This window comes from Cupressus sempervirens, chromosome 5 (assembly GCF_028749045.1).
Source record: "Cupressus sempervirens isolate cs-2001-9-10 chromosome 5, ASM2874904v1, whole genome shotgun sequence".
Classification (NCBI taxonomy): domain Eukaryota; kingdom Viridiplantae; phylum Streptophyta; class Pinopsida; order Cupressales; family Cupressaceae; genus Cupressus; species Cupressus sempervirens.
Genome location: NC_143122.1, coordinates 318,021,265 through 318,029,821, shown reverse-complemented (window position 1 = coordinate 318,029,821; position 8,557 = coordinate 318,021,265).

Genomic DNA, 8,557 nt, shown 5'->3' with positions numbered 1-8,557 from the left:
ATGCTTCTTCCTCTTTGAAGAGTAAAGGCAAGATAGGTCCTTTATCAGCTATTGATCCACTATTCAATTGGGGTTGGTCATTGCTAATGGTAGAATTAGCATTAGGCTGAGTTTTATCATTGGCATCACCTTTACAATAGTCTACTAAGTTATGTAACTCAGTAGGGTGGGTTTTGAGATAATCAAGGGGAGACACCTGTATATGAGCATCTTTACAATATTGTATTATTTCAAATGAGTAATGAGGCTTACCTTTTGATTGAAATATTTTCTTCTATTTCCCCCAAGATAAGGAAGTGGATGCTCTAGTTGTAGCTGGTGAAAGACCCATAGCTATGTTCCAAGAAGGAACAAAGTTCACCAAGTTCTTCTCTCTCTAACTTCTTATTTCCACTGTCATCTATATTCCATCCAAGGTAGTGAAGCAATCACCTCCAACCTTTGAATTGGATTCATACTCCAAGAAAAATGTTCTAGAGTTGCCAATGAGAGCAGAATCATCTTCACTTTTGGGATACTCAATTGTTAGTTCATTACTAGTAGTAAGCTACTTGTATCTATTCATCTCTAGGCAAGAATCACCATCATGATGTTTCCTTAGGTGAAATATACACATGTTTTTTCTTCTTGGGAGCTTCCTCAATAGAAAGTTTTTTTTGAGCACATGGAAATTGTAATAGTTTTCCTTCATGTTGCCTTTAGAGAATGTCTTGATATGGTTGCTGGAATGAGGGAAAAATCTTCCCCATTTTCCTTTTCATGGAAATCATTTCATTTGATGGATTTTGAAGCATTTATTAATTATTATTAGTTGTATCAGTGGTAGAACTTGGTGAGGCTCCACTTTGAATCTCTCTTTTCCATTTCCCGTCTGCTATGAGATCATGTTCCAACTCTATTACCAAGGCTTGAGCAACCTAGAGATTAGCTACATGCACTCATATTATTTGAAAACTAATGTTAGGGGGCATGGAGCTAATTAAAAACATTTCTTGATTATCTATTGTTGTTCTACTCACAATAGGAATCTGATTGACCAACTTGTTGAATTTTGCAATAAAGTCTCTCATAAGAACACTAGGTTCCTTCTTTATTTGGGTGAGTTGAGTCAACAAAATGCGTTCATCTTCTATTATTTTGTAGTGTGCTTTGAATCTATTCCACATGTCATCCCAAGTCATGATACATCAGACTAGGAGATGTTGAAACCAATCAATTGTGTTCTCAACTAACATTTCCATAAACATCCTTACTACTACATCTTCATGCTGAGGACAAACAATATTACATCCAACAAAGAAAGTCGTGATGTGCTCGTCAAAAAAAAAATCCCATCACCATTAAATTTGGGAAAATTATTTTAGGAATCTCTAGGTAAATTATTGTGAGCTACAAGCTGAAGAAGGCCAATAGCATTACCCCAAGGAACAACCATTGAGGCAAGAAGGATTACTGGTATAAGATGAGAAGTGATAGTAGTAAGGGAAACTACTCTATGAAGAGTGGGGATGTTACACAATGATGGGATCTAAGTGTGGAAAATAGGAGGAGAAGAGGAATGACTACATATCTAGAAAATAGGATGGGGTGATAGAAAAAGAGCTCCACGGATACCCTAAAACACTGGATCCAATGAGTAGGCTCTTCCTCTTCTTAGAGGATCTTCCAATATTGGGAAATCAACTATCTACAATTCTTTGAATACTGGGTTAACTTTCCCTTTGCCACAATCACTTTAGGTATATTTAGGATCCATGATGAACTTTCTTATTTCACAATGGGTAGGCTTCTCTTAATCTTATTTCCTATAAAACTCCCTCCCAATATTCAACGATGGCTTCTTCTCTTTCAAGGGAAAAGCTTACTCTTCTATATTGGTCAAGGGACTTTTGACTTTTCCAAGAAATGGTATTCAACTGGTTTATTATTTCTTCTTGTTCATCCTGGAAGTTGAGGTTAGGTTGCACTACTGGTATTTGTCCTTCATGAGGCAATACCATTTCTCCTTATGAATTAATATGCATCACTCAACACATTGAGTGCCATAGACAAAAATTCCATTTTTTCTAGTAAATCCATAGACAGACTTACTAAGAAAACTTAGGACATATGAGTAAAGTCCCTATTAGAGTCACCAAAAATTGTTGGTTAATAGTTTGTCTCCCTTATCTTTTTTATTTTTATCTTGACTCTTAAACTGCCCAATGGCTTGTGGAGGAAAAAGAAGTTCAAAATAGAATAGGTTGGTGTAGTAATATATCAAAGACCCTTGAATTGAAAGGTACATATCCCTTTTGAATACAAGCTTTGTAGTGAATTTTGTTTTTTTGGATATTGGGGATATGCTCTTAACCAAAGAGAAAAAGAGGAAAATAATAGATTGCTCAACACTTTAAACAACCTAGGCAAGTGAAAATGGGGACTAACTCATGAAATTCAATCTATTCATATTTAAATATGAGATATGGAAACATGCATGGCTAACTATGAAAACAAGAGAGTAGGAAGGATGACAGAATGGGTAATCCATGGATTATAATGTTAACTAATATTTTGACAATACCTAGATTGTTTATCTTTCAATTAGTCCATTAGTCAATTTTTGGCCCTCTCATGCAATTAACTACACTACTCACATGAACTATAGCGTATAGCAAAAAGAACAAAAAGATACTTATGTTGAAGAAAGTAACACATACAATCTACTGAATGAAGGAAATAAAACCAAGTTCATTTGCATTTATTCAATTTCCAACAATAGCACATTCGTTCCACATACTATATTGAAACTAAATGAATGGAAGAATTAAAAATGGACTAACAGTCACACACAGTAGTCTTAGCTACAAGGGTTTGCCCAAAAGTATTTTTTGTCAATCTCATTAACTTTTCAAAAAGTTACATAAATAGGCCTTCTCAAAATGTTAAGATTAAAGCATTGACAGAAATAACAATTACATGCAAATATAAACAATATCAAAAAATAATAGATCACACAATGAAGAACACAAGACACCAAGATTTAACATGGTTCACCCAATCCTTAGGCTACATCCACCAAACATCAAGTTCGATATTATTACAATCCAGTGATTACAACTTGATTACAATATGCAATCCCTTATAGTTCAATACTCCCGCAAGAACCAATTTCATATCACCTATGATGAAACAATCCCTAACCCTAAGCCCTTTTATACAAGTATTTTTATTGCTTTAGGGTTGCAATTAATAATTACATGTTAGCCCAAATTTTGATAAAATAGGGCCCAATTAATTTTTTTTGTTGCCCCCAAATCTTTCATAGCAAATGTATGTGCTAACTGACATTTCAGCCCCTTAATGTGATCCATATTAGACCCAACTACAAGCATATCATCAACATATAAACACAAAATAGTGTAGCTATCATCATCCAACCTCTTAAAGTAACACAATGATCTAAATGAAACCTATTGTATCCATGTTCATGCATAAACCTATCAAATTTTAGATACCATTGCCGAGGTACTTGCTTCAAGCCATATAAAATTTTCTTTAATTTGCACACTAAGTTCTACTTACCTTTGACCTCAAATCCCCATGGCCGAGCCATATGTATCTCTTTATCCAAATCACCATGAAGAAAGGTTGTTTTAACATCAAGCTGTTCTAAATGCAAATCTTCAGTAGTCACAATACTTAAAACAATACGGTTAGAAGTCATTTTAACAATAGGAGAAAATATCTCATCAAAATCAATTCCTTTTTTCTATGCAAATCCTTTTACAAGTAACCTGGCTTTAAATCTTTTCTTACCTCCTTCCTCTTCTTTCAACCTATAAACCCACTTATTCTGTAAAGCTCTTTTATCTGTAGGCAACTTGCATAAATCCCATGTCTTATTCTTCAACAAAGAGTCCATTTCATCTTTCATTGCAGACTCCCACTGAATCTTAGTATCCACTTGCATAACTTCATCATAACATTCAGGTTCACTAGCATTTGTTAATAAAATAGAATACAAAGAGGGAGAAAATCTTTATAGAGGTCTAATTTGCCTTGTTGATCATCTAACATTCACTAGTGTGTGTGTGGTATTTATTGTTGCAATTGTTGCACATCATGAGGAATGGCCAGAACATCATCTTTTGGAGTATAATCCAGCACTACATAATCATATTCTTTCTTCTCATGTTGCTGCAATAGATCTTTGTACAACACTTTCTCATTGAATATGACATCCTTGCTTCTTACAATTTTATGATTTTCAAAATACAAAAACCTAAAACCAAATTCATTAATGCCATATCCAAAAAATACACATTTCTTTGACTTAGCTTCTAGCTTGGTCCTATTTTTCGAATCTATGTGAGCAAATGCTTCGCAACCAAATGTTTTGAGAAAAGAATAACTCACCTTCTTACCAATCCATGCTTCCTCTACAATACCACAACCCAAAGGATTAGAGGGACCTCTATTAATCAAATATACAACAATATTAATAGCCTCTGCCCACATGTGTAAGGGAAATCCAACATGCAACCTCATGCTCCTTGCACGCTCCATTATAGTCATGTTCATGTGTTCAGCCACTCCATTTTCTTGTGGAGTCCTTGGAATAGTTTTCTATATACAAATACCATTAGTGGAGCAATAATCTTCAAATTCATGATAGCAATACTCACCACCATTATCATATTTGAGACATTTTAATTTCTTACCAGTCTCATTTTCAACCAAGCATTTCCATTTCTTAAAAGCTTGAAATACATCAGATTTTTGTCTAAGGAAATAAATCCATATCTTTCTAGTTGCATCATCAATAAATGTAACATAATAATGAGAACCTCCAAGGGAAGATACCTGAACCGGTCCCCATACATTGGTATGCACAAGCTCTAATTTCTCCTTTTCATTTTCCTTCCCAGTCTTTACAAAACTCACTCTCTTTTGTTTTCCATACACACAACTTTCATAGAAATCCATATTAACACATTTTAGACCCGATAGAACTTTCTTTGAATAAAGTACATTCATACCTTTCTCGCACATGTGCCCAAGTCTGTTGTGCCACAATGCTATATCAAAATTTACAGTAGTTATTTGTTTTCCCTGCTCAACTACAACAACTATTCATGAACATTCATTTTTCTCTAAAACAATTAAAGTAGAAAGAACAATATGACCTATACAAAGATATAAGGTGCCTATTTTCACACCTTTTGGTGGTACAACGGAACCTTTTGTAACCTTCCAATTTTTATCATTAAAAGTAACTACACAACCCTCATCACTGAGTTGCCCTACTGAAATTAAATTCCTACTCAACCTTGAAACATGTCTTGCCTCATGTAGTAGCCAACGATTCCCATTCTGCAACTTAATCTTAACTTTTCTCTTTCTAACAATCTAACAGGGTTCATTATCCCCCAAATAAACAAGACCAAAATCCCCTTGGACATAAACAATGAAATAACCTCTATGAGGTGTAGTGTGAAATGAAGCACCAGAATCTAAAACCCATGAATCATCAACACTTTCTAAAGATAGAAGCAAAGCATCCTCTTTGAATTTGTTACTTACCACATTTTCCTCCTTGTCTCCATCTGGTTTATCTCCATTTTTCTTTCGATGCCAACAATCTTTCTTTTTGTGCCCTGGTTTCTCATAGTACTAGTAGTCATTCAATCCTCTCAATTGAGACCTCCTCCCCTTTGACTTTCCTCTTGATTTCCCATGATTTCTAGAATTACTTCCTCTTTTAATTGTTCTACCTTGACTTTGTGTGTTCAAAGAACTTTTAGATGTAGATCCACCAAAGGATTTCCTATGAGTTTCCTCACTCAAAATAACATTGATCGTATCATCATATTTTAGGGTACTAGATCTAGAAACAAAATTACTCACAGTCATTACCAAGCCATTCCAATTTTTAGGCAAAGAACACAAAATCAAGAGAGCCCTAATTTATTCATCAAAATTGATACCCACTGAAGATAACTGACTAGTAATAGTATTGAACTCATTTATATGATCTACAAAAAATCCAACTTCTGCCATTTTCATATTAAATAAATGCTTCATGAGAAATATCTTGTTTGAATTGGAGGGCTTTTCATATAGTGTCACTAGGGTTTTCATCAACTCTTATGTTGTCTTTGCTTTTGTAATATTAAATGCCACGGATGGTGCCAAGAATAATCAAATGCTCCCAAGTGCCTTTCTATCCAAAAGATCCCATTCGTCATTTGACATAGATCCCTGATTCTTGGCTTTGCCTTCCAACAGCTTCTATAAATCCTTCTAATAAAGATAGTCTTCCATTTGCATCTTCCATAACTGGAAGTTCTACCCACTTAAACCTATCAACCCTCAACTTACCCTCATCTGCCATTTCTCCCACTCAACCATGAGACTCTCTTGCAGAGAATAACTTAAAAAATAACCTCGCTCTGATACCACTTGTTAGGATTAAAGCACATATAGAAATAACGATTACATGTAAATATAAACAATATCAAAAAATAATAGATCACATAGAGAAGAACACATGAAACCAAGATTTAATGTGGTTCACCCAATCCCTGGGCTATGTCCACCAAATAGCAAGTCCAATATTATTACGATCTAGTGATTAGAACCTAATTACAATCTGTAATCCCTTACAGCTCAATATCGGCACAAGAACCAATTTTGCATCACCTATGATGAAAAAATCCCTAACCCTAAGCCCTTTTATACAAGTATTTTTATCACTTTAGGGTTACAATTAATAATTACATGTTGGCCCAAAATGTACAGTACTTCCCTAATCAATCACCACAATCTAACACAAAATGGCCAGCTATAACAGATGATTGTATCGTAGAGCATCTTTGAACAAAAGACAATAGAAATAGGACATGATTGAATCATTGTCCATTACCAAGACTCACAAAATTCCACAAATGGCTACAAAAAGGAGAGAGAGGGAATGACAAATATCTAGAGGAATGTCAAAGCATCATGCTTTCTTAGGAGTAATTGTCTTAGCTCTATAAGCTTTCATTGCATTAGACACTTTGTCCAACTCCTTAAGGAAGCTATAGAAATCATCAGCCACCCCGTAAACCTCAACAGAGATGAGGGATGGGCCTTAAACCCCTCGTGGCTTTTGTTGGTCAAATGCCAAAGTTCCTAAACCTGTGGTCTTCTTGCCTCGTTGGTCTTTCCTTGCTGCTTTGCTCCTCTTTGCTCCCTTGATGGTAGTTTTAAGTTGGTGGTTGTTCTTCTCTCTTTCCCATCCTTCCCTTTTCTGCATTGCTCTCTAGGGCCCCCTCATCTGGTTTTCTCTCTCCCTTTCCCTTTGCTTCTTTCGTTCTATTTCCTTGCTCTTCAATTCTCATTTTTAGTTTATTATTATTTTGACTCTTAGTCTTATATCACTTATTTATTTATTTTTAGTTCTAGGTTTTTAATTATTTCCTTTTTCTTTGATTATCTTCATTCTCTTATCTTTTCATTATTTGTGTTATTATCTTTTATATTCATTATTCACTGATTATGTTATTATTTTGATTTTGATTTTTATTCTTATCATTATCGTTGTTATCTTCATCATCATTATTATTTTTGTAGTTCATTCGCATGTTTTTTTTATTTTGTTATTATTATTTTTTATCTTACTCTTCATTTTTGAAATTTTTTTCGTCTTATTTTTATTACTAAACTATATTTTCTTCTTCTTGTCTTGTCTAGTTATATTATTGATGTTCTCTTTTTAATATTTATACATTCTTATATATATGTTTTATGCATCCTTATGTTATTACTTTTATTATTTTTATTTTTATTTTTATTTTTATTATTAACTTTTTTCTTATGTATTTTTATTATTATTTTGTGATTCATTCACTTTCCTAGACCATTCCTATTATTTATTGTTAAGTTTTTCATTTTTTATGCATTCTTATATTTATGTATCTTGTGTGCATTTGTTATTAGTATCATTTTTTTAAATTAATAATAATATTATTATTTTCTAGTCTATTATTATTATTTTCTAGTTTATTATTATTATTATGATTATTATTTTAAAAAATTCATTATTAATTTTTCCAAATGTATTATTATTGCACGTAGTTCATTTTCGGGTTCTCTTTATTAGTTTGTTTTCATTGCTTTTGATTCATTTATCTTCATTATTTTTAGAATTTATTGGTTTTTCTTCTTTTTATATATTATTATCTACTTAATTTGCGTCTTTTCTAGTCAGGTTTTTGAGTTTTTTTTATTATATTTTCTTCATTTTTTCAATTGTATTATTATTATTAATTTTTGGTTCTCTTTTAGATTCACATTACTACCTCGTTTCCATTAGTTTTTATTTTTTGTCAATATTTATGCATTCTCGTATTTATGTATAATGTGCCCTATTGTTATTAGTATTATTATTCAATATTATTATTATTTTGATTAGGATTTTAGTTTTTTCATAGTTATTTTTCCATTTGTATTATTATTGGTATTAGCTCATTTTCGGGTTCACATTATTAGTTTGTTATTATTGCTTTTTATTCATTATCTTCATGATTTT